Consider the following 26313-nt stretch of genomic DNA (forward strand, 5'->3'; position numbering starts at 1 on the left):
TATGGAGCAGCTTCAGACGCACACACACACACACACACACACACACACACAGAAAGTCACAGCTTCGCATGAAAAGGCAGTCACATGTGTAATCAGACACACACTCGTGCATTCAGAGGAGCACGTTGGCGCTGGTGTGTGTGTGTGCCGGCGCTCCATTGACCCACATTGCGCTGCTGCCCAGCAGTGAAGCCTCTCAGCATCTCTGCGGCGCTCGCTCGCCTGACTCACGCTCAGGAGGCTCATCGGCGCTACGATCTGCTGACTGAAGCCCGAAATTCTGCCCTAAATATCTGGATCACGCCGTCCCGCTTAGCACGACTCTTCTTTTTTTTTTTTTTTCCTCCCCAGCATCGCCGTGCGAGCGCGCTCCACATTTCCTTCCAATCAGTAATACTTTTAATCTGTTGATTCGATGCAACAGCCGCGGTTATGTCTGTTTCCCGGCTGATGGTGCATGACTTCACATCCTCACAGCACTCAGTTTCTGACTCCTGTCGGGCTTCTTAGCTGGGATTCATCATTTCTTCATTCATTTATATTTATCTTTGGTTTCACATTTTTCGCAGTTTTAAAATTCATCTCGGTGGAAGAAAACAGGTTTTAAACTCTCGCTGAATTCCTCTAAACCTCAGTTTGAGCTCAGACCAACTGAACATAAAATAACACTCCTTTCTGCAGGGTGTGTGCCCAATTTAACGCCTTAAATCTAACAGCCTTTTGGTCAGTCTGGAAATGAAATGGCTGCAAAATTAACATTCATGGGAAGAAATGGCCAAATTAACCCGTTAGTGAGTTCAGGCTCTCAACATGTCTGGAAAGAAAAAAAGATTCTGAGTTGAGGTCAAATATAGTAGCATTTAAAATGGAGAAAAACCAGTTATATAATCAGTTTTCCTTCAGTCGATTACTGAGAAGCAGTTTGTTCACGGAAACTGAAGGTGGAGGGTCAAATGTGTGGCTGGATTCACGTGCAGACTAGAAGACCGACGTTCATCCATTTTCAGTCTTTTCAGAAAACACTGGACTGATTGGAAATTATTAACAAATGTAGGTTTAATATGTGAAATGGGACAGAGATCGACTTTCTGATGGTAGAAATGACCCGTTAAACTTACATTTCCTCTCGTTCTAAAGTTCTTTTTAATGCAAACCTTGCAGATAATGTGCGTCATTGACGGCAGGGAGCAAAGAAAGTTCAGAACAAATTATATTTCATGTGTTTAAATGTTATTTTGAGAGTCCCTTGAAAGTCATCTGGACAATCTTTTGAAAGATTCATGAGTGTCGAGCAGCCAGACGGCTCTGAAGGTTTGGAGTCGCACAAGACATTAATTTTTAATCTGATCAGTGACTTTCAAAGATAAACCTAAAAAGACTTGAAACCAGTAAACCACGTCTGACATGTTCTGCGCTTTACTGAACAATTGTCGGGCAGGCTGCTCTAAAATCATCCGGTCTCACCTGAAACGACCCCTGACCTCTGCACACCAACAGTTTTTAGAAAAGATGAGATAAGAAACACATCTTTTAAGATTTCATGGATTGCTACAAATTCAAAGAGCGATTTCCAAGTAAAAATCATAAAACATCTATTTGGACTGAAATCCAAGCCGCGCTGCAGTATTTTCACGTGGAGCGGGTCAAAGGCCACAGAGGATCGAGGCCACGTCCACAACATTGGATTAAAGCCATCATCAGCTGATGGCGAGCGGCCGGCGGAAACGTGACGCCGAGGTCCGCCGAAACCCGCCGAGGTCCAAATCCCCGACCCCGTGCTCTCCTGGCTCGCCGGCAGTTTGCTTCTGCTGTGGCGAGCGTGAATCGCCGGGAGAGCGGTGCGCTCCAACATGTCCGCCGACCGGCTGCAGTCGCATAAATCTGCATGTTGAGCAGAGCAGCTGCTCGGTAATGGGAAGTTTCTTCATGCTGATTGGTCCGGTCGCTCACTTCCTGATTAACGGGAGTAAAATCAGCTTCCAGTGCGACGCTGAGCTCGTCGTACTGGTCATTAAACTGATGTATTTTTTTTGCCGCTGCCATTTTTCTCAGTGAGTAACTGTCTCCATTTCCCATCATCCCGAGCAATAATCAATCGTTTGATTTTCTTCCGACAGACGTGCCTCTTTCTCTTCCTCCATTACTCATAATAATATTTATTTTTCTATTCAGAGAGCCTCAGATCACAACCTGAACTATGGAACAATCTTTAGTACATTTTTGGATTGAAAACTACTCAATTCTATACTACAAAATGCATTTTTTTTTGGTAATAATTTTCACATTTTTACTGACTTCTCACATCGGAAGTGTCTTTTTTCAAGGTATTTTGAATTTCATTTTAGGATTCTACCCTGGTTTTCAAACACCGTCCTCCATAACACCAACATTTACCAGTAAACTACTTTGACATCAATCAAGCTTCAGTGTAAATGCAGAGAGAGGCTGATCTATATGCACATTCTGAATAGAGCTCCTCTGTTTATGTTCCTCAAATAAGACATCCAGCATCGGTCTGACAGTGTTGATACAGTATTGGAAATTTGAAATGCAATCATACAAAGCACACACACGCCGCCCCTCCCCTGCATCGCTGCTAATCCCGACATCGGCCCACACACTGATGGCCTCAACTCCAGCGCAGCTCGCAAATTGGGACGTTTTTGATCCGCAGATGCACACCGATTGCAGACTTTCAGATCCATGGGCGGACGACTCGCTCTGAGCCGACACCACTCTGTGGCTTACACCATATTTCCATAAATGATTCTCTTAATCCGTTTGACTTCTGACCTCCACCCAGATTCATCACCACATATCAAGCCTATTGGATTATATATTGAGGGAAGTCATCACTGCAGCGGGAGGCATGCTGAAAGTGGTGAAGAAGAGAGCATGAGGTGAAAACCTCTGGGTTCGGTTTCTCTGTACTCGCATTTGCACACAGGGACGTGTGTTTGTGTACAAGTCGCTCGACTAAAACCTTCCAGCAGCCTGGCAGATCTGAGAAGTTCTCCTCATAAAACGTTCTTATAACACTCTGGTTCTATTTATTTCTGCGCTGATGTTTTCCATGTGTCTCCAGCCGGAGAGGCACAGCAGTAAATCTGCATTTTCCACAAAGCTCTGTTCACTTTATCAAGTCACAGATTTTTGGTGTCTGATTACAGTGAAGAAGCAACAATGGCTGCGGCAGAATTTATTCACTGTTGATTAGAGATGAACGTGTGTGTCTCCAATGAAGCTTCATGCAGCTGCAATGCTCGGATTTTGAATTAAGCCTTTTCCTTGCAGTGTTCAGTTTTCACTTCCCACAGTCACTTAGAAAATTTACCAACACGTTACGTGAGCCATGCGATCAGTGTTTAGTTATAGCATTGCATAACCACACAAAGTCCAGTTTCACCCTGGGTGGGGCCGGACCGGTAAAATAACGCCACATTAAGCTCGAATGTAAACTTGAAGGTTTTTCTTTGCTGTGACACAGAGTAGACGTGATGAAAATATCTACATTTACACAAAACCAAACAGTTATATTGGAAATTACAATATTTATGAAAATCTCAACATAAAGGCCAATTTTAATGAACCTTCTGGTGCAAAATACAGAGAAATGTTTTTGGAAAACTCCATGTTTTTTTCTTGAAATTTTTACTATGACTTGGTGGTTTAGCGGGCCAGATTAGAGCCTCTTGTTGGCCGGTTTTGGCCCACAGGCCTTATGTTTCACTTACTTGGTGTGAAGAATTGGGTTTAAAATAAGTTTGGTTGTGCTCTATCGACCGATATTTAAAACTCATGATCAAAGAAACTGACGGACATCTGTGGTTAATATGTCCTTCCTTTTTGATATTATTGGTTTCTGAAGTCAATCAATCAATCAATCAGAGTGCTGTATGTCTGAAATACATGAAGAACGACTTCTGTAACATTTAACCTGGATTCGTCTGGAGTTGTTGAGACTTTAGTTGCTCTTCAGAGACATCAAAGCGACTGCCTTCGGGTCATTTCCAGCTGGGTGTGTTTGCGGCGTACCTGCAGTAGAGCTCGTTGCCGTCCATCAGGTAGCACTGTCCGCCGTTGAAGCAGTAGTTGGGCTGCATGTCGCAGGGCGAGCGGCAGCTCCGTTGATCATCCTGGAAACCCACACGGCACCCGTTGGGCAGGAGCGCCGGAGGAGCCGCCACGGGGACGTTCGGAGCCGGGGCCCCCACGCCGGGGAGGGCGGCGCCCGGGACGAAGGGGCCGGACCCCGGGACCCGGGGCCTGGAGCGGGCCGGGGAGCCGGCGGCCGGGCGGGAGGTCTTCGTCCGTCTCGTAGGCGTCGGTCGTGGTGCTGTAGGCGTACTCGTCGGCGGTGGGGGACACGCCGTCCTCGTAGGGCGTCAGGTAGTCGTAGTTCTCGGGCATGGCCCAGGAGGTGGCGTCGCCGCCCTGCAGCTCGTGGGCCAGAGAGGAAGGAGAGGGCGGGGCCAGGTCGAGGTTGCGTCCACGAGACGAGGGGTCGAAGAAGTCCACGTGGAGGACGTCGGGGTTGGAGGGGTTGGTTGGGTTGGAGGGCTGGGCGGCGGCGGCGGCGGTGGTGGTGAACAGCCGGTCCAGGTCAAACACGGCCGTGTCCTTGGCGTGGATCCACGGCGGGTCGGTGTGCGGCAGGCGCTCCTCCTCCTCCTCTTCCTCGCCCTCCGTGGCCTCCTGGCGCGGGTCGCTGGGCAGCAGGTGGTCCGTCTCCGCCGAATCGGGGCTGAGCTGCGGCGGGACCGAAACGCTCAGGTCCTCCACCGTGGGAACCGCCGCCTCGCCGAACATGCCGCTGCTCTGCTCCTCCTCCTCGCCGGCGCGGGGGATGCGGCCCGCCCGCGGGGTCACGGTGCCGATGGGGTCGGACGTGGTGGAGGGGCTCATCCCGGTTACGGCAGTGATGGCTTCGCTGACCTTGCCCGGACCTTCGTCCTCATTCAGCAGGGCGGTGGCATTGGCTGCGCCGTCCAGCTCGGTGGCGTTGGTCCCAACAGCATTACCTGCAAACACAGACGGAAAACCCTTTAGTCCTGGGACTCCCTCCACTCCTCTATAGCCAGCTCATCACTCAGGGCGAAACCAAGAAACACCAAGTCCGTCACAAACCAATCAATCCAACCACCTGTCAGTGTGAGAGACTGTGGCTCAGCGGGAAGAACAGGCCTCCTCCATCACACGGTTGGCAGTTTGACGCCCCGGCGTCTCCTGGTTCAAGTGTAAAAGTCTCCTGAACCCAGACTTTGTCCCAATGGAAACATTTCCATGACACCCATCTCCACTGGTGTGTGTCACATTCACCCATTCATATGAACGAGTGAATGGTTCAAACCAGTCTTCTCCAGTGAGGTAACAGAGACAAATACTCCACTACATGCTTCCAGGGTAATATTGCATCACTGTTTCATTTCCTCAGTTGTAATTCAATGTTCATCCATTCATTGATCTTCTGTTCCCACTTGACACAAGTTTGAGTCACAGGTTGAAGAATCTAAACACATGAAGTCCAACCAGAGTAACAATCACACACTCACACTCACACACACCTACATCAACAGCTATCTGACATGCATGAAGCAGAAGTACCTGGAAAAATAACTCACTGCTCTTGAATTTAAGAAAAATGTACCTCCTTCTGGGTTCAGTACCGTATTTAGTGGTACATCTGACCTCAGATTTGGCTGAAATGTGTTAATAAAGCCAGTTTTCTGTGTCTGATCGAAGCCTGGAAGGTGAAACGACTGCAAACGTTTCATCCACCCTCAGGGAGGACTGTGACACTTTGACTAGATGGAAACAGAAACTCTACAAATACTTCCTCCCATCAGGAGGAAACGACGGAATCAGCCTGAGGAGAGAGCTGCAGTGACTTTAATGAGGCGCAAACGATTTAACTCCTGAAGAAAAGTACACCATTTATATCGATCTGTCTGTTTTGTTTTAGGCAAAAAAACCTCAGTGTTCAAATGGGTGTGTTATTTCAGCTGCAGGCTGCTGACGGCAGGTGTTTGAAAAGTGTGGCTTTGAATTATGCTCTAATAAGATGTGATTCTGACTCCGAACATTTAAATCAACAATACCGGCTGAGAAATTAATGGCCTGAATACCTCTGAAGCGCCATCCAATATTTATTGAGCAGAAATAATATCCATAGTTTTCTGAATACTGAAGGATTCAAAAGACAAATCGTAGGTGTGAAATATTCCTCAGTAATAGCTAATAATCTGAATGATTTCTGTGTTTATATGATACATTAATTTGTCGTGTTACGACTACTGAGACCCGATAGCAAACATTTCTCCATGAACTGAACCCTGTCCCTGTATGATCCGGGCTGGATGCGATTCCACCTTCTCCCGTGTGGATTTCTGACGATCACACTGCAGAACATCTTAATGGATTAATCCAGGGAAGGCCGCCGCGACAGATTAGTTTCAAACCAAAACCACATTTGTTTCAGACGTGATCGAGGCCGAGTGATTTCACACCGCGGCCTCAGACGACCCGGCCGTCCGACAGCCAGGGAAACTTCTAAACTGTTGCTGTCTTCGGGGGTTTCATAATTCAGGGATTTGTTATTCGGATCTCTCAGCACATTTTTGCGTTACCTTCATGTTCACAATTCCATCCTGATATAGAAAACATACAGAAAACGACTATAAGCATCAACAAATACCGTTATGCGTTAGAAGCATGAGGCAAAGTGAGGCCCTGTTTAGACGACAACGTTTTAAAGTGGAAATCAAATTTTTTGTTGCATTTTGGGTGTCTGTTTACACGACAACTGAAAATGCAACTTTTTGAAAACACTGCTCCTGCTCATGGGCATCACAGCTGAAGTAATTAGTTGTGCAGAAACACATGCTCAGTAGCAGGACAATAACAATGTTTTCATTTCAAAAAGTCGTCAGTGAACACGTCCTGAATGTATGAATATACGCATCATGTCTGATAAAGCGCTCGTTTTTGAGCCACATTCTTCTTTTCAGGAAGCTTTCATGCTTTGAGTCATATCAGCACTGAAAGTACAATAACTAACTGTGCGCTGGTCTCTTTCACCTCACTGAGATTCTCTTTATTTGCCTCTTCAAGCCCACCGTTCTGGAAGAAAGATGCAGAAAATGTAGCGCCGAGCATCCAGCAGGAGACGAGAAACGCTGATCCTACACAACCCGCCGTGAAATCCCAACCATTACTATGAAATATTCAACCACGGAGGAGTTGAAAATAAACCGACCGGGGACAAAGTGGTTGAACATCTCGACAAGAGCCTGCGAGCCGAAACACGGCCGAAAATCAGATCACAGGAGCAGCAGAAAGAAACGCAGAAGGAAAACCGGGCGGAGGAGAAGAGCCGCAGGCTGCTGCTCGACTGTCAACACAAACTTAGAAATACACGGTTGATTGTCCACTTCACTCTTTCCAAAAACCCGGCGGTCCGCCGCCGCCGCCGCACGGCGACTTCACGCTAAACTGTTTTGGCATCACAGGACGAACAAAGTGGGCTCGAGGCGTCTGGTCGGGCGAAACAAATTAAAGCGAGACGTGATTGGCTGGATACTGATCCACCGGTCGATTACTTCATCCGAGGAGCGGCTCGTTGAGTCATGGAAAAAGCTGCTTTCCGGCCGCTGCCCTCTCTGGATTAAAGGAATAATTCACTAATGTACTTGAATGGAGAGCTGGGATTATGGATTACAGGTTTGGGGGGGTCCTGTGGGGGGTGAGGGGTGGAGGCGAGGGGGGGGGGGGGGGGGGGGGGGGATCTTAAAGAGAGGTAGACAAGACAAAGTCTGGAATATCAAGTGAGTTTTTCAACAGACACAAGTAACAACCGTCTTTCTGAACGAACTGTCTGATCTGACGTAAAACAAACAGGAAGAGCTTTGGCTTCCATCCATCCCTCCATCCATCTGCTCATTCATCCATCCATCTGCTCATTCATCCATCCATTTATCCAACAATCCATCCACTTGTTCCTTTATTCGCCCATCCAGACATCTGTCTGTTCATCCATCCAATAATCCCTCTATTCAGTTACACATCAGTGAATACATTAATCGATTCACCCACCCATTCAGCCATCCATCCATCCATTCATTCACATATTCATTCACTTATTTACCCATCCATCCATTCATCCATCCAACATTCAACTGCCCATTTATTCATGCGTCATCCATCCATCCATTCATTGAACCATTAATGAAATGATCCACTGAACTGATTCACACATTCATCCAACCACCCATTCACCATCCATCCATTCATTCATTCACACATCCATCCATCCGTCTGTCTGTCCATCATTCATTCATTCATCCATCCATCCGTCCATCAATGCATCCACCCATCCGCTCATTCATTCATCCCTCCATTTGTCTGATTCACCCCATTCCGAACTGGAGTGCATTTTATTGTGATAACAGTATTTTCTACCATCATCAGGAACTTTTTTAAACAATGAAATGCATTTCTTCTCATACAGACCTCATGCTGGTGCAGTGGTTCACGCTCCTGCCTCATAGAGAAGAAGGCCCTGGGTTCGAATGCCCACCTTCCTGTGTTGAGTTCGCATGTTCTCCCTGTGGGGTTTACCCTGTGAGGGACTGAGTGTGGACTGTGGTCTGCTGAGCTTCGACTGTTGAATTAATTCAGGTTTAATGAAATAAACTGAAGTTCAGTGAAACAGAAACCGAGCTTCTGCCTTCAGATGACGGTGATGCTGGAACTGATCACTGAGACATTTTTCCGTTGCTTGACTGGATTATTGAGTGTTTTGATCTTCTTGGCTCAGTCCTGCTGCTGGACACTAAATGAGAACATTGCAGAGGCCAAAATCCAACACTTGCACATTTAAAAATGATTAATCAACTACATTAATATGGTGCGCTTTGACCTCTGCGGCGTCAGTGCACTTTGCAATTATCGTTCTGTTGGGATGTTCAAAGCACTTTGCCAGAAAGCAACTTCTGTGCCATTCTGCGACAGAAGAACAGAAAATAAAAAGTTGAGCTTAACCCAGAAAAAATTTGTCAAGCTGATCATTTTCTGACATGCGATGCTTTTGATTTTCAATGTTTCATCGAATGTATGAAGGACAAAAGGAATAAAGGTTGATTAATCAAATGTATTTTTTTCATGATATTGTAATTGTTAGGAACGCGTCTAAAGGTACCAACAGACAATACAACACTAATATAAGTAATTATTAACTTTTATCATCAGAACTGGGTCTTTACTTTAGTTTCCTGGAAGAATAAAGTAATAATTTTGGCCATTCCAAATGTCTTAATACCAGCAATGTAATAAAACATTCATTATAATCATGAATGTGAGTGTGGCAGAAATGTTTACTCAAATAAATAAATATAGCAACTATCACACCCAGTATGCTTATTTTTGATAAGTAAATTGCACAAAACTTGCAAAAAACAAACAAATAAAAAACAAGTATTTCCATGAAATTACATTATTTGGAAAACGATTTTACATTTGAAAGGATTGTTTTAATGAACTGATTTTAATCAGTCAAAGAAATGCATCAAAATTCACCTGTTCTTGCTAAAATTAATTGAAAAGCATTTTTTTCTTTCCTTTTAAAAAACTTGACATGTAAATAGCCGACAATGCAGCTATGAATGTGAAAGTGGAAACAGGGGTGAGCTCTAATAAGTATCTACTTCTGGCTTGCTCCTTTTGAGCCTTGTTTATGTCATGTCTTTATTTTTTATTTTGTTAATTTGTTGCTTGATTATTCAACATACTGCTCAAATAAACTAAACTGAAGTGAACCACGATCAGCCAATCACAGCCGTGCTCCAGCTTCATTATATTTCATTTGTCCTTGTTGAGAAAATCAAACAGACAAAAGTAACTTAACGATCTGAAGCACGCCGCCGTAGAGCTACACTTTTATCTTCACAGTTTTCAGTTCACTGTAAAATCTGCCAATAAACAGATACTCCCAGCTTAACAATGCTAATAAAAGACTGATTTTCTTCACCGGAGACAGTAAAGCTGGTTGTTAAAGTGACTGCTGGTTTTGTCACGTGGACTGAGGACTTGAATAAACATTAACCCTTTAACTTCAACTCAATGTTTTTATGTGTAATAATAATATTCTGATGGGAATTGTTAAAATGAAAATAATGTATATTTTACAACTTGTAGTTGGAAAAATAATCTCTATATAGCCTAAAATTGCCGTGAGATGTCTTAAAAAGCTTCCACAAACCTGTTAGTGTTGTTTAATTCACATTAATACATAGGATGAGGCTGAAAGTGACATAAACCATTTCTTATAAAAAAAAAAGTCACATCTAATAAAGAACCATTTTGACTTTACTTAATCATCAATAAATGATCATTATAACTCTTATAATGTATAAAACCAAATAAAACACATTTATGCGTGGATACAGGTAGTTTTTTGGACGATAGGCATTAAAAAGCGACCCGGCTGACACTTTAATATTCAGTCCTTGATAACGTCACACAACATCTGCACTCATATTAAAAAAAAAAAAAAAAAGATCAGCACATTTATGTGGCCTGTTCCAGACCCTCACACGTTCCTGTCACAGAGGTCGGGGGTTCAATTCCCAGCGTCGTCCCCCTGCGGTGCGCTGCTGCTGCCGTAAGGAGCTTTGGATAACAGCCTCCTCAGGATGCCATATGCGAGCAGATCTGCCGGGATCTCCGCTGACCGACGCTAAGCTCCCAGATTTTAATCTCTAAATGTCTCCTCCACACTCAGCCCGTCTCCATTTACGAGCCGGGACTTGTTTTTAACTCAAACCTCCGCGGTGCGTGACGTCCGGTACTCCCTCACACGTTCACCAGGCCACAGTCTGATCGGTTCTTTCACTTTGAAACAAAGAGGAAAAACAGCTGGAACGTCTGAACTGCTCACTCAGGCTTTTTCAGCGATTTTAATGTCGCCGATCTGGATTTAGCTCCTCACAGGGAACTTCCTGAAAGCCTTCTGGAATGAGCAGTTCATCCCCAGAGGGGAAAATACTGCTATAAATTACCTTTAAATGTCATTTCTCACAATGAAACACTGAAATCCGATACTTCTGGATCAATTCTACCTTGAAAATCCTCCAAATTTGACTGTCTGGACCAGGGGTGTTCAACACGCGGCTCTGGAGCCACATGTGGCTCTTTAGTCCCTCTGTAGCGGCTCCATGAAGCCTTCACAACTTGATACGTGAATAAACATTTAACTTGTTTTTATATTATTATACGATTCGTTACTCTTGGTTCAAAAGGGATTCATAAAAATTCAGGTAAAATTGGAAGAAACAGCAAAACCCCAACAAATGGAGAAGCAAAATGATAGAACAGCTTAAAAACCCAGAAATGTCTCCAATTTGTAACACAAGAAAATGAAATATGGAAAGAAAAAAGCAAACAAAACTGCTAAAATTTCAAAACTGTGAAAAGAAAAATGTTGAAAAGAGGAACAAAACTGTTGAAATCAGGTACAAAAATAGGTTCACTGTAATAAAATGTTCACTATTCTTAACTGTAGGTAAAACTTCATGAATACATCATAAGATCTAGTTTTCGTTTGTTCATCGAAACCAAGCATGAAACTTCCTGAGCTGCATTCGCCTCATTTTAATGGTTAAATGTTCTTTATGGCTCCAGAACTACTTGACTTATGGGAAAGTCACTAAAACAGCTCTTCTGGTCATTAAGGTTGCGCTATAATCCATGAATGCCTGTGTGATATATCGACCAGTTTATGAAGCGAGAATGTCCTGTTTACATAAATAGGACTGAATCTATTTTACTGACACGTTACTTCAGTCCCATGGTTATTTTTTGGGGATTTTCTGTATGTTTTCGTGTGAACGATAAACTGAAACAAAAACTCAAAGACAATGAGTTTAAACGCAGCCTGTCTGCAGAAAGTGGTTTAAGTTTCTGTCTTTTTGACGACCTTCTAAAGCTAAACCAAGCCCGATTTCTTCATGTCAAAATGCAGTTGTTCGCCTTTGCTGGGTATTGTTCTGTAAAAAGCGCCAGGCAATGTTGTCGTTCATATCTATAAACCTGAACCGCATTAAAAACTGTCGCTGCTGGGATGGCGAAACTCGGCACAGCTGCCGACAAACAGGGCCGAGGAGCCGGGACTGGAAACGCCGGCGAGCAGGACCCTGCGGGGAAACGGCGCACCGCACCAAAATAACGGCAGGCACGTGCGTCGGCCGTGCGCCTGTCGCCGCCGTCAGCGAGGCGTCTGACAGGTGGACGGACCGGGTTTATTGACGGTGTAGTTTCCTGGCGAGCGGCGGGGTCACGGCGGGGTTAATCCCTGCAGCAGGATCCACTGCTGGTTAACACATCAGCTGAGCAGCCAGGAGATAATATGCCAATCCCATTCGCTTTCTCTAACACACACACACACACACACACACAAATACCATGAATACACACACGTACTTTACACTCTGACTGCTCACCAGGAATTTCTGATTTAATAGCCGCGTCTCATTGAAATCAGTTTCATTTTCTGTCTTGTGCTGCTCGCCGACCACACACACTTGATGGAAACACAGTCATTAAACGGCAGCTTGTCCACAATCTCCGGGGAGGAGCTGTCAGAGAGCTGATCTTCCTCCTCCTCTTCCTCCTCCTCTCAGCGCCGCCGCTGCAACAAGCTTCACCCTTACAAACCGAGCCGTCTGGAAAACAGACAGTAATGGCCGCCGCGCAATGCAAGATAATGACGGGAATTGGGGGGGACGAGAGAAGTGACACATCCTGACGGACAAAAAGAGAACGAGAGAAGGAGTGAAGGGTGGAAGTTGAGGATGCGAGCGAAGAGAGACGCTGGAGGAAAGCGAGTGGCGTTACTGTCACGGTCCGTCAGACTCCAGCTGGGTTCCTCTGCTCTGAGCGTCCGTCAGGATCCGCAAAGAAAACACAGAAACGTTCCATCCACTCGGTAGTGGCTCAACTTAAATCTCACAACAATCTCCCTCCGTTTCCATGACGATGGAGTCGGTGTTTTCGAAAACTTCCAGCCAGTTCCGTTTTCAGCGGCTCTGAGCAGCGTCGTGGTTTGAACAAGATCCAAAACGCTGCCAAAGCTTTCAGTTTTCACAGGAAAATAATCCATGTAAAGAACTGAGCATTGCTGGCTCTGGATTTCATCCAGGGTTTGAGAAATGCTCTCAGCATGGAGCACAGAAAAGGATGATTCCCTCACCTGAAGCCTCACGCTGCCTCCGGCAGGTTACATTACCGGACAGTACTGCTGGTTTCCAGGTGGAAGGCTTATTGATGGCCGCTATACTCTGGTGCTGAACCAGTGAAAACATCCGCAGCTTCACCAGGAAACCTGCAAACTGAAACTGTGGCAACGTGCTTCTTCAGATCGATTACAGATCCAAAACTTTTCATGGACAAATCTTTCACTTCTTTATCCGCCGTGGATTTCAGCCGATAGTTTTAAGATACTGTCAAAACAGAGCAAAGAGTCACTTTAAATCTCAGCCAGACGACGTTACAGCAGACCGCTCCTAGGAAATGTTAATTTATGGCAGCTACACTGTGTCAAATGCTTCAGTGCAAACATCTGTGATCTTCCCATGCAGCTCGTAGGAAAATGCATGCTAAGCCACGTTTAGTTTTTTCAGTCCACTATAAAGAAATAAACAGTCTCTACACTCAGGATTACATTTTAATGAGAATACTCTGAAGAAACATCGTACGGCAACTTCCACAGATTTGCAGTAAAAAGAAGTGAAAACAAGTGAAGTGGCTGCAGGCTGAGCCAGAGGTCATGTGATCAAACAAACCTTCAGTCTCACACTTCCCTCAGCCAAGTGAAACGTTCCTAGCTTTGAGAATTATTGCTTGATTATGTGCTGAACGTCCACACTGCAAACATCTGGATCTTTGGCATGCAAAGCACGATGTGCATTTATAGAAAAAAGATTAAATCCTTTAATCAGCCGGTCAGAGGTTGAGAAGCTAAAAAGTTTTCAGTCAGCAAATAAAACCTCTTTACCTACTCAGCACTGAATTCCAACCAGGTTTTTTAGGAGTACATAAAAATGTAAAAGTCTCTGATGGATACAGTCCATTTAGAGTCTGCTGCCCTAAATCTCAGCCCTCCTCAGCCAGTTTATGTTCCACTGCAGAGCTCCTGCTCAGAGGCCATGCTTATTTATGGCTGCGGTATTGGATTGTGTGTTGGATGCCCCGGTGAAAACATCTGCAACTTTACCATGCGACCTGCAGACATTTCAAGAGCGCAATTTAAATAAAAAAAGTCATCCGAAGTTCTGCAGCTCAAAAGTTTTCAGCTCACGAATGAAGAAATATTCAACATTTTTACTGGTTTCATGAAGTACAATTAAAATTAACCTTAAAGTTTCTGATGAAAACATTCAGCTGCTTTAAATCCAACACCAGCGTTTTTCTCAAAAATTGCAGAAAATACAGGAGCTGAGAAAAAAAATCCACCAGTCGCCCCTGAGAGAAACCCTACACGTTCTATTATCTGGATTTAAGTAGAGTTCTCATTCTGTGTATTAAAAATGAAAAGATCTAACACAACCTCTCAATGTATGAAAATCTTCAACACTTTCTAAACAGAAAATGAGCTTTATTCGGCTTCCAACTCATTTTCCTCATATCAGGGTAAAAGTTCTCTATGCAGTGATTCACAGCACATTCAGACCTTTTCTGCTGTTTTCTATTTGGAGCAAAGGTTTCAGTTTCCACTGCAGATTTCTTTTCCCTGAGCGTCAGATCCACAGGTGAGCGCTACGGTAAACACCTGCCTTCACTGACGGCTGACGCACGTTAATAGTGATGGTGTGTTTCCTGAAGTGTTCGCTGTTTGTGTGTGCTGTCAGGTCAGTTGTGACGCTGTTCCAGCGGCGTGTGGCGACTGAAGTGACTCATCTGCATCCATCGAGGGTCTGGTTAAAAAAAGAAATGTATTTGAAGTTTTGAGAAGAAACTTCGATGCTGCATTTTCCTTCAATCTGGTCGAATTTGGTTCGATCAGCATATCGAGTGACGAAGCCTCGTCGTAACGATCTGCAGAAGTCGTGCGTCGCTCCACCGTTTCTATCAGGAAGTCCAGAGTGAAACTTGTCAGTTGTTTACAGACATGAGGAGACGATCAGAACGGGGCTGTCTGCTGTTTTGGGACGGCGGCGGTGTCAGTCTGCTGCCAGAATCCTCAGTGAGCAGCTCCAATTAGGTGGAGTTGTGTCTCTTTCGTCGCCTTGTTAGCCTAATTGGATTAACGAGGAGGAACCGGCTGACGGACAGCTGGTTTCGGAGCGCCGCGGCGAAACCGACACGCTGAGTTCTGCAGCTTCATCCCGCTGTTCGGATGTTCTGGAGTTTCTCTGGGAAACACGCAGAGATCAATACATTCTGAACAGCCTGGTGAGTTTGGGAAAAGGAAACTCAGGACTGTGGATCCTGCAGGATCAGAATTTCCCAGCATTCCCAGAATGAACGAATCTATCCAGAGTTGAGTCAAATAAAGGACAAATGGAAACATGACAGCTGATCTGAGTTCAGCTTTCTGCTCATGCAGAGGACCGATACATTATTTGATGAACATAAAAGGCTTTTTAGTCAGTTTTTGTGTTTGTTTTGCTGTGAATCTCCAGTCTGGTCCGACTTTGATTCACTAACAATCACCGACAGCGGACCAAACGGCACCGACTCGGCGGCTCAAAGTAACGTGTCGTCGGAGTTTCGCTGGGATTTGCTGGCTGATGGATTACAAAACATTAATCTGCATCCACTTTAATCAGGTTTTTACTTGACGCCGTGCCTGAGCTGTGATGTGCATCTCGACATACAGATGTCCGGTGTTTAAATATCAGTCATTAATCTCTAACGATCACTGCAGGCTTCACTGGAGGTCAGTCTTTTTTCTAGATAAAAGCACATTTGATGGCTTTAGAATTTCAAGTTAATTCTATATTTTTTTTGTTGCCTCCACCTGAAGTGGATCAGCAGGAACTACAGCTCCATTCGTCCCGCCACCGTCTCCGCGGAGGTTTGTGGGAGTTTGGATCGTTCCTCAGAAGACAAAGGGAGAACAGGCCGTGCACGGTCAGGTCACAGGACAAACACAGAGACGACAGTCACAGAAAACACACACACACACACACACACACACCACTTCTCAAAAGTTTTAAGACTTCTGCACCTCGACCCGGCCTTTCTCAATAATGGACTGAAAGACTCACACAGCACAGCGATGCTCGGTAACAAACAAACCGGCGATGAGAGCGAGCGCCGGAGGAGAGCTGCTGTTTCTCTTCCTTTCAAAGTCAGGAGCGAACTTTAAACCCCCGCCTTGAAAGGGTGGCTGTTGTTTTTCACTGATATTTTCTTGGTGACTCACATCTCTGAAGTGCTGCTGGAGACTGAACTGCGTTTGAACTTCAGCATTTGCATCATGTTCGGTTTTAACAGAAATCAGTCTCGCCCAGTTTTTGTTTTTTTGTTTTTTTTGGAAACTAGCTGGACCTAAACCAAAAATGACCGGTGTTTTTCACCCAATTAAAGCCAGAGAGCTGGCAGAGCGCGGCCCGGCTGGCAGAGGCTCGCGGACGAGTTCGAGTCGGGACGGGGTTTCAGACCCGGTCTGGGTCCACCTCGGTCCAGCTGAGGCCAGAACGGGGACAAAACCAGCAGAATACAGGAGGCTTTGTTCCTGTTGGTCCCTCTGCAGAGACACATCAACACCGTTACCTCGGAAGTCTCTTCATGTTTGTGTGTTTATGTTTGTGAACTGAGAGTGTGTGTGTGTGTGTGTGTGTGCGTGCGTGCGTGCGTGCATGCGTGCGTGCCCCTTCCAGCTCGTCTGTTGGACGGCGGTAATGAGAGAGTCTGCCATCACCAGAAGACACTGCGGCTCATCTACATGTGCATGCATGCGTGCATGTGTGTGTCTGAGTGTGTGTGTGTGTGTGTGTGTGTGTGTGTCAGACTGATTGTTTGGGGGTGACGGCCCCTCCAGGCCGAGTGCTGCCGGCCTGTGTTGGCAAGTCGCCGACCCACAAGCTTCTCCTTTTGTTTCAGCGGGATCGGTTTGGCGAGGGGAAGCCGCCACAGCGCCCCCCGCCCTGGGGGGCTCCCATTGGCCAGGGCGGAGTGTAAAGACCACCCTGATTGGCTGTGACAGCCAGGGCACGCCAGTCGGTCCGGCGAGTGACCCAGACTGGAGGGAGAAGGAGAGCGCCTGGACACAATGAAGAGCTGCTGCAGGAGCAACATGCAGGCTCGTCCTCACGGGAAATACAGGCAAACATCATGTGTGTGCGCGCACACACACACACACACACACACACACACACACACACACACACACGTCCACTGTCTGGCTGCACTGAGGAAAACAAACGGTTGATTTAGTGCACGTGCACTAATGTCCAGATGATCCAGGTTAAAACTACCAGACTGACGTGAAACAGGCTGTGATTTATTACGTCTGGAAGGATTTCAGATCGATGTGAAAAACAGATCAAGCGTCAATCTGAACATGTGAACTTAGAAACTGTTGATTTTAAAAACCGTTCAGCCGTCAGAGATTTGTCTCTCAAGAGGCATTTCCTCAACTGGTCCCTCATGACTTTTATTTAATAACCTTACAAGAAGATACTCTACTATGTTGTGACATTATCATCCATACAATGTTTTTATTAATTTTTTTTTTCAGTTTGATTTATTTGCTGTAACGTTTTAAGACATTTGATCATTTCCTCCTTGAACACATCCAGATTCATGGTATCATGTGATGTAGAATGGAAACAAGCAGGGACACGACGTCTTCCTGCCTAAAAAGTAGAAAACAAACGCAAGAAAAAGTCTCATGTAAATACTCCTGTTTGTGTCGTGATGCTGCTCCTGGTGTTTTTCACAATCTTTTTACACAATGCAGCAAATGAGCATGTTTCAAACAGGATCTTAATAAATCAGGCCGATTTGTTTTCATGCGACACATACATTATTTTAACCCGTCATGTGAAAAGCTGCTATATGAATAAATGTTCCCTCAGCTTAATGCAGGAAAGGCAGCGCAGGCGTTCAGTGACTGCGCTGCAGAAGTGAAGAGGACTGGGGGTCGAGGGAGAGGGCCTCCCTGTGGGCAGTGGAACCAGACTGTTGGTTTGCAGTTGGACTCATACGAGCTCCTCAAGCCTCGACTGACAGAGACCAAACATTTCAACCTGCTGCTGTCGAAATGCTTGATATTTCTGGATTTTCAAGGTAAAATGAAAAATATATAAACAAAATGGCAGCATTCCAGGTTACGCATATATTTATATTTATGGCTGCAGAAGTAAATGAGTGGTGGAAATAAGGCTTCGCTTACGTGACATCCTTTTAGTGAGAGCGTAAAACTTCTGCTGCGTTTGAGGCGTCTGTTTCCATGACAACGATGCTCACAGCCACTGACGAGGAAACTTTTTGGAAACAACTCCTGAGGGGGTAAACTTTCAACAACAGCACCCACTAGTGGACAAACACACATAACTGACGTTTTCAGTGTTTCTGTCATTTCTGTGTAAACGCAAAACTTTTGTGAAAACGAAAACGCACAAAAACCCCAATGTCCTTTTTACTTGGAAACAAATGCCTATGAATTTGTGATGAAAACTAATTCACTTCATGCAAAACCAAAAGATTAGCAAAGGTTGTAGACGACACATAAAGACAAATCCTTTAAAAAATAATCAACTCTACCGGGCTTCAGTTTAGGACATTTAGAAACTTTAGTAAATTATGAGTTAATGACTGTCAGATTAAATGTATTGCCTGATAGTTGGCAGATTATTCTCTGTGAGAACCTCCTGTGTTATTGACTACAGCAGAAAAACAAAAAACAAGATAATAAAAAGATTTGTTTCGACTGTTCTGCAGTTGGGAAAAATTTATGTAAATGCTAAACCTGTCCGAGCCAAATAACTCCTGGAGGTTAAAGGGTTAACTGGGTCAGTGAAACACACACACACACACACACACACACACACACACACACAGTATTGAACTCAGCACCAGACCTGAGTGTATAGCCATAAAAATGTCTTGTTTCAGTTGTGCTTTGTGCACTTGAGAGGGATTAATGTAAAAATGGCCGCACGACCACGACGATTCTGGCTTAAAATACCTGAACCTGGGGAAAAACGCGTGCACGTGTCCTTCCTCACTCTCTAATGAGGAAGACCTGAGGATTCAGTGTTCTTACTCCTTATAACCGACATAAAGGCGAACCGTGTGGGTCTGCAGGCAGCAGCTGCTCGCGCTCGTCTGTCATCTGCCTTCGCCTCGCCTCGCCTCGCCTCGCGTCGCTCTGCATCATGAATATCCATCTCACGCCCTTCTCCCGTCTCTTCTCTCTCTCTCTCTCTATCTCACTCCGTTCTCTGCTCCTCTTCCTCGCACCTTCCTCTTCCTCCACATTAATCCTTTCATTTCTGACTCCACAGGTGGTGGGATGGAGGAAGGATGTGTTGCCATGGAAACGTTCTCGGCCTCGCTAGAGTGGATGCTGTGCTGCGAAGCCCGGCGAGATCCGCATCAAACACGCACGTCAAACACACAGGAAGGGACAGACACACAGACACAGACACACACACACACACACACACACACACACACACCAAATGATGCAGTGCTCGTGATGTTGAACAATGTGAAGTTATCTGTGCACACGAGCGTGCGTGCACACACCTGCGCACGCCAGATTTGCCCTCCTCTCTTTGCATCTTGATTTTAAAATGTTTGTGCAGCGCATGCATACTGCATGTGTGCATCCATGCATTGACGCTTACACAACCTGTTTATCTGCTGCTCTCTGACCTGGTTTTCCGTCGGCAGTCAATGAAAACTCCAGCCTGCAAACACGTCTGTCACCACGCTTTTCATCTTTTTCCACTTTCAGACACACATATTTCAATACCGTGACCATAAACCTGTAATAGCAGCAGCGGCAGCGGTCGAGGTGGTGGTAATAGGAGTAGCAGCATGAATATCAGTTGCAGTAGTAGCAGTGATAAAAGCAGTAGTAGCAGTCGTGGTAATAATAGTAGTAATAGTAGGATTAGTATCAGTCGCATTAGTTAATTATTAATTATTACTTATGAGGCTTTTGTCGTTACTTATTAGGCCCAGAAATACAAGATAACTGTCAAGTGCACACACCAGCAGCGAAGGCTGCCAGTTCCCATGAACACCGCAGGGTTAATGGGGTATTGAACCTGCAACCTTGCAATTAGAAAATGACTGAGCCAGAGCTGCCTGTGAAGGCATGATACTTGAAAAGTGGACGGTCAGTATCTCTGTGAGTTTAAAGCCATAAAACATCTTTTCAATTTATGATTTTCATCTCGTCTCTGAGACGAGGAAAAGACAATCTTCCAAAGTTTATTCTAAGCAGTGAGTTTGACGATAAACTGTGAAGCAAACAGAGAAAAAGCCGCATCGCACCAACCGAATCAACCCAGCTGTCTAATTATGCCCGTCTCTGCTGAAGCTGGTGTGCTGCCACGACAGGTGTGTGTGTGTGTGTGTGTGTGTGTGTGTGCGTGTGTGTGTTTGATGGGCTGCCTGAATGCTAATATGACAATCTGCGGTGGATGAGGGGGGAAGCGGCGCGCCGCCACACGAGGAGCGGCGTGCACGAGTGTGAACTCAATGACTCGCTTCATCAAGGACACACGTGCAGTCTGGCGCCTACGAACCACGGAGAAATACAGGCTTTACAGCGTGGAGACGGCGATAAAGCAGCCGCGCCGACACACACGGTAACAAAAAAAACGAGGGAAACACGGACACTTAAAGAGCTGCTACATGAATCCTGCCAGCTTCCTGCAGACACACTCGCAGAGAGCCGTCTTTGCATTACTTTCCTCTTGATTTGATGCTTTTCATATCCCCCCCTTCACCCCAGGTGTATTGTAACCGTTGGATGCATGTAAACCAGCGTGGATGCTTTGGACCCCGCAAGTGCAGTTTTGCAAAGACCACAAACACTCTCACACACACTTTAAAAAAAATAAAAGCAGAAACATGTAAATTACTGTTGAAGGGCATCCAGAGTTTCGGAACAATGACGACTCAGCTAAAAGACCACAGCAGTATCATCAGGAGTCACCGTGCCCGGCCGTCCAACTACTCATCCAACTCAAGTGTTTTTTTTTCTCCATGACCTTCTTTCTCTGCCATTAAACGAAAAACTTCCGGAAAACAACAGCCAAGGACACGACTCTGCAAACCGTCACACACCTGCGAGTCAGAGCGGCAGCAGAGAAACACCTGGAAGCTAATGCTAACAATGACACAGAGGACGAGCGCCGGCACAATCCCACGTCTGAGCTCGGCCGCGAGGAACTTTTGGAAAACACTCCGACTCCGTTGAAGTGTGAACGGGCGAGATGCAATGTGCTCAACAGACGGACAATAAGAACCATGTTTGTCTCCAGAGCATCAAGACTGATCATAATATCAAGGTCCAAACATGTCTTCAATGTTGAGCTTGCATGTTCTCCCTGGGCGTGCTTTTCTGAAGGTATATTGACAGTTTCAGTCTATCTTGAGCTATAAAAGCGATATATGCTCACTTCATGTTTCCCACCTGAACAAATAAGCACTAAACAGCAGAGCGAGCCGCTGTGGACGAACGCCGCAGGCTGGAAGGGTCACCTGTGGGCGGTAATGGACAGGTGTGGAACAGGGAACAATTAGTGTAGGTGGAGTGAGTTAAACCTGCAGCAGAGGCTGAGTCACCGCTTCAGCGCGTCGACCGAGACGGAGCCAGATGAGGGACGGGTTCATCTAAACCCAACAGCGAGGACGTGAGCACAGCTGAGGAGCATGAACTGATGAGGAGGACCAAACATCTCCAATTCAAACATTTAAATGGGTCTTTGTGGTGTTAGAACAAGAACATATAAAGCCAATCCAAAGCATAAGCTGATCACAATAGTGATTTGAACATTGAATTGAAAAACAGAACAGTGAAGGGTCCTGCGACCAAGACTGCAAACCTCATGAACACACTCAAAGTGTGTTTCCTTCCCAGACTTCCTGAACTGGACCCTGAGACTCTGAGCAAAATTTGTGTAATTGATATGCTGGAAGTCCTTCTCAGCTCTCGTTGGCTGACAACAGAATTTCTAATAAAAAGATAATTAATTCTTCAAAAGTGTCCGAGGATCTCACAGACTGTCACATAAAACTGAGAATTTGTCTGAAGCCACAAAACATACTAATTATCTGAAATAACAACAGCAGCGCTGCATTAAAGGCGTATCACAGGTACAATTTAGATGTATTTTATTATATTTCTAGCTGTTGTAGCCAGGATTATTTTCTGTCTGCCTGGTTTTGCATCCAAACTCTCTTATTGTTCAGCCAGTAGTTGAGGAGGAATTGACCTGCACTGCCATCATGTAGCGTTTTAAACGACCACTCAGACGTTTAGTGCCTTCTTCTATGTGGGAATCATCGAATGATTTCCTGTGTTCGAGGTTCAGGAAGCTTGGGAACAACCTTCAGTTTGGTGATTAGATTCCAGGATCTGAAATAACACATTCTGAGGCGTGAAAGAGGAAGATCAAAGCCTGAATGTTACAAAATTTAACCACTGAGATGCTGGTAAACCACAGCTCACAGGTGCAAATCGGCCAAGTGGACTGTGGGATGTTTTGTGTTCATATCAGAGGGTCATTGTTCCGACGCAGGAAGCCTTCAAACTGGACTCGAGAGGAAACTGTTCTCAACATTAATCCCTCAGACTTCCGCAAGTCGAGCGTCCAGAAAAGGCACCAGCACTGCTTCCTCCGCTGTCTCCTGAAAGCAGTAGATGGAAGAATTGGATGCTTTTCAGACTGAACCTGGACGATGTGTAGCTCATCAGTAAAATGTCTCATTTGCGGCACAGCTCAAAGGTAAAATGCTGCGGCGAGGTTATCGCCTCGCGCTGATTTCATTTGACATCCTCATGTTTTCACAGCCAAGAGTCATCTGCGGGAAACCAAATACACTGTGCAGAAATCTGAAATCATTACACAGAAATAATGAAAACACCAGCGCAATAATGATATCATCCACAAATTAGAGCGCAGGATGATGGACGACAGCCGCCGCCAGCGGAGACACACATGCACTCGCTCATGGCCGGAGGGTGGAGCAGCTCCAGGCTCGGCAAGAAGCGCCGGCTTGGTCCCAAATCCAGCCAACATTTCCAGCTTAATGGATTTCAAAGCGTGAACACATTATGGCGACGACACGCGTGCTGCGAGTTCTGACGGAGGAGGGGGGAGTGTGAAGACGTTTCTCACAACTCACCAAACTGATAAAGAACGTGTTTCTGCAACCGTCGCTCGCATGATCAGAATTTTCTGTTTTAACTCGGAAAAACAAGGGCTGGACTGGATGAGTGGAGTCATGGCGCGAGGATTTGGCTCAAAGATTAACCCACTGCACAGCAAAGATAATCTGTCAGCGAGCAGATATGTGTCAGCGGGCCGCCGAGGAGGAGACGCCAGGAGAGGAGCGAGGAGGACGAGGAAGAGGAGGAAGAGCGGCCACCGTTTCTCCATCCGCACGCCATGGGGGAGGGGAGGAGGCGCGAGACGGCAGCGGTGGATCATCAGCATTAAGCACACAGAGGGGGGAGGAGAGGGGGGGGGGGGGGGGGTTGCAATGGCCACCGGAGGAAAAAGCCGACAGGAAATAAGTGACAGTATTCTGGGCATTTGGCCTTGGTCGTCTGAGCATCCTTCACAGATGTGGGGCAAGCTGCTGCCTCCACACTCCACCGGTGGAGCGGGGAGTGTGTGTGGATGGGTGGGGGAGGGAGGAGGGGGGGGGGGGGGGGGGGGTGTGGCAAAGCCCAAGGTTGTTTCACGCTGGCTGCCAGCCTCCTTTTGTTATAGATTCACCTGAGTTTGAACCGACATCAAACCGCCGCTGAAGCAGGGATGAGAGGCGACAGAAACGCTCCTGGAGGGAAGCCGGAGCTCACAGTCCTCTTTAAACCCCCACTCTGCTCTTCCTGCTTCATTCTGATCACGTCTCCACAGAGCACAGCCGCCGCTTATCATTCACGTCTCATTCATCTCAGACCTCGTTTACACGGACAAAACGCTTCACTTTTGTGTCACATTTACACGGCAACGCTACGAAAACAGAAACTGCAGAACTGAAAACGACGCAGTCACCAGGTAGAGCCACTAGTTGGTGCTGTAGTTTGCTTTTGTAATGACATATTTTCAGAGTTTTCCTCCGTCTACACGGAGACAGAGAGTTTTCGAAAAGTTCCACTTTGGGAGCGGTTTTGTCGGGGTTGTGTTGATCAACACTGCCTTGTAGCAGGAAGGTCAAACGTCAGAATCTAGATTTCTGTTTGCATGAATTTGCATGTTCTCCCTGAGCCTGCGAGGGTTTACTGTGGTGTCTTTTTAATTAGTGCCTCTAAAATGTTCGTGTGTGTGTGTGTGTGTGTGTGTGTGTGTGTGTGTGTGTGTGTGTGTGTGTGTGGAGAACGTTCCAGGCTGCTCATGGTCAGATGGGATTGTTCTCACACCCCGAGACTCTGAGACGGACAAAGCAGGAAAGAAAAGATGTTGGATGGCCTCCGTTCTCTTTCTGCCTTAAGCAGGTTTTTTTTCTCTTCTCAACTTTTGTGCTGTTAAGAATTACCTCCTTCAGAGTGGCCAGTTTTAAAGAATAATAACTTTAGTATCGCACCGTTCACGCATAAACTACAAAGTGTTTCAAAAAACATGCATCACCCATTAAAAAAGACATCAGGATCACCACAAGGGAAGGGTGGCTGTAATTTGACACCAGCCTCACTGTCCTGCAGGATGCTGCCAAGCCCTCAGATGTTTTCAGAAACCGGATTGACAGAACCTGAACTCATCCTCTGGAGTTTTAAACCTTTTTATCAGACTTTCTAATCTTGAGCACGATGCTCGAAGCATTTCGAATGTGACGGACAGAAAAGAAAAGTTTTCCTTTTTAATCTCAGATAATGACTTCACCATTCGGCGCTTCTTCCACCTCTGTTCAAACTGCAACACCTCTTCACTGAAGTGTCATTCAGTGTTAGAATTCACGCCCAGTGGAGTGAATGTCTGATGGGTTTTCTCTGATGCTCTCAGTCTAAACTCAATTCTTCAACATGGTGAATGTTGCATGTGATTCTGTATGATTGATGCTGAACAGCGCTCTCCGTCTCAGAGACGTCCGCTGCAGTTGTTCGTGAACGCCGTGCATCGGGCAGTAGATCAGTTGCTTCAGGCACCTGGACGTCCTGGGCTTCAATCCCTGCAGTGTCCTTTTAAGGCCAGTGATGAACTGAGCAAAATCCTCGGAATAACACGCCTTATTTGAACTAATCCGACTCATTTTCACCCCCTTATGGTAACATTAACGGTTCTGATGCGAGGTGCTCAGCCTCCAATGGGAGAAGAAGACTTCAACACATACAGCGAGATGGGAGTCAAACCTGCAACCTTGAGCTGCAGCCATCTGGGTAAAAGTCAGTGAACCAATAATGTAGTTCAGCTCCTAATAATCCACCTGTCACCAAGAAAAGAGGTGAAATAACACCCATTTCCAAGAAACTATGGAGGAACATTGAAATGAGGCTAGTCTGGGTCACATGATGGCATTTGGATGGACATGGAGAGCGAATACAAACACCCGACTCTGAAAAACTCCAGAAGCAACACCGAATTAAAGCTGTTTAACCGAGTGTCACTGCTTCAGACTGGCAGAGAGGAATCCTGGTATAGGAAGCACAAAATGCACTTTCAGAATATGACGAATACATAAAGTTAAGAAATGTTGAATGAAGGCTCACACACAAAGACTCTGACGGCTAAATTCCATTAGCGGCAACAGCGGGATTGAACCACCAACCTTTGGAATAAATCACAACCACAAGTGAAAACATAAAACTTTCGTAGCACTTTTGGTGTCAGTTTGCATGAAAATGGCGCTGAGCAACTGAAAACACAACTTTCTCTCAACGCCTCTCCAGGTGGACCTGCACCTGCCACTTCAAAAAAAAAAAAAAGAAATAGAAATCAGCCAATCAGCCACATCCCTGACAGTATGGGATACAACTGGAGGGAGTGTGTGTAGTGGTGTGTGTGTAGTGGTGAGCTGTCACCTTCAGGATGAAGAAAACGCCTGGAGCATCTGTGTTAATGTGAGGTGGACTGATGAAGTGGTGTGTGTGTGGCGGTAACGCATTCACAACACAGAGGACAAAAACAC

The 26313-nt window shown here is 45.8% G+C and overlaps 1 long non-coding RNA gene and 1 pseudogene across 1 annotated transcript; one reads left to right on the forward strand and one right to left on the reverse strand.

Annotated features, from left to right (window-relative positions):
- LOC115396291 (chondroitin sulfate proteoglycan 5-like) overlaps nucleotides 1–26313 on the reverse strand; it is a 56377-nt pseudogene that overhangs the window by 28271 nt on the left and 1793 nt on the right.
- Nucleotides 26–21170, forward strand: LOC115396292 (uncharacterized). Its single transcript, XR_003932370.1, has 3 exons — nucleotides 26–55; nucleotides 13864–13869; nucleotides 21084–21170. It is a non-coding gene; the product is annotated as an uncharacterized LOC115396292 (long non-coding RNA).

This window comes from Salarias fasciatus, chromosome 11 (assembly GCF_902148845.1).
Source record: "Salarias fasciatus chromosome 11, fSalaFa1.1, whole genome shotgun sequence".
In the NCBI taxonomy this organism is placed as follows: domain Eukaryota; kingdom Metazoa; phylum Chordata; class Actinopteri; order Blenniiformes; family Blenniidae; genus Salarias; species Salarias fasciatus.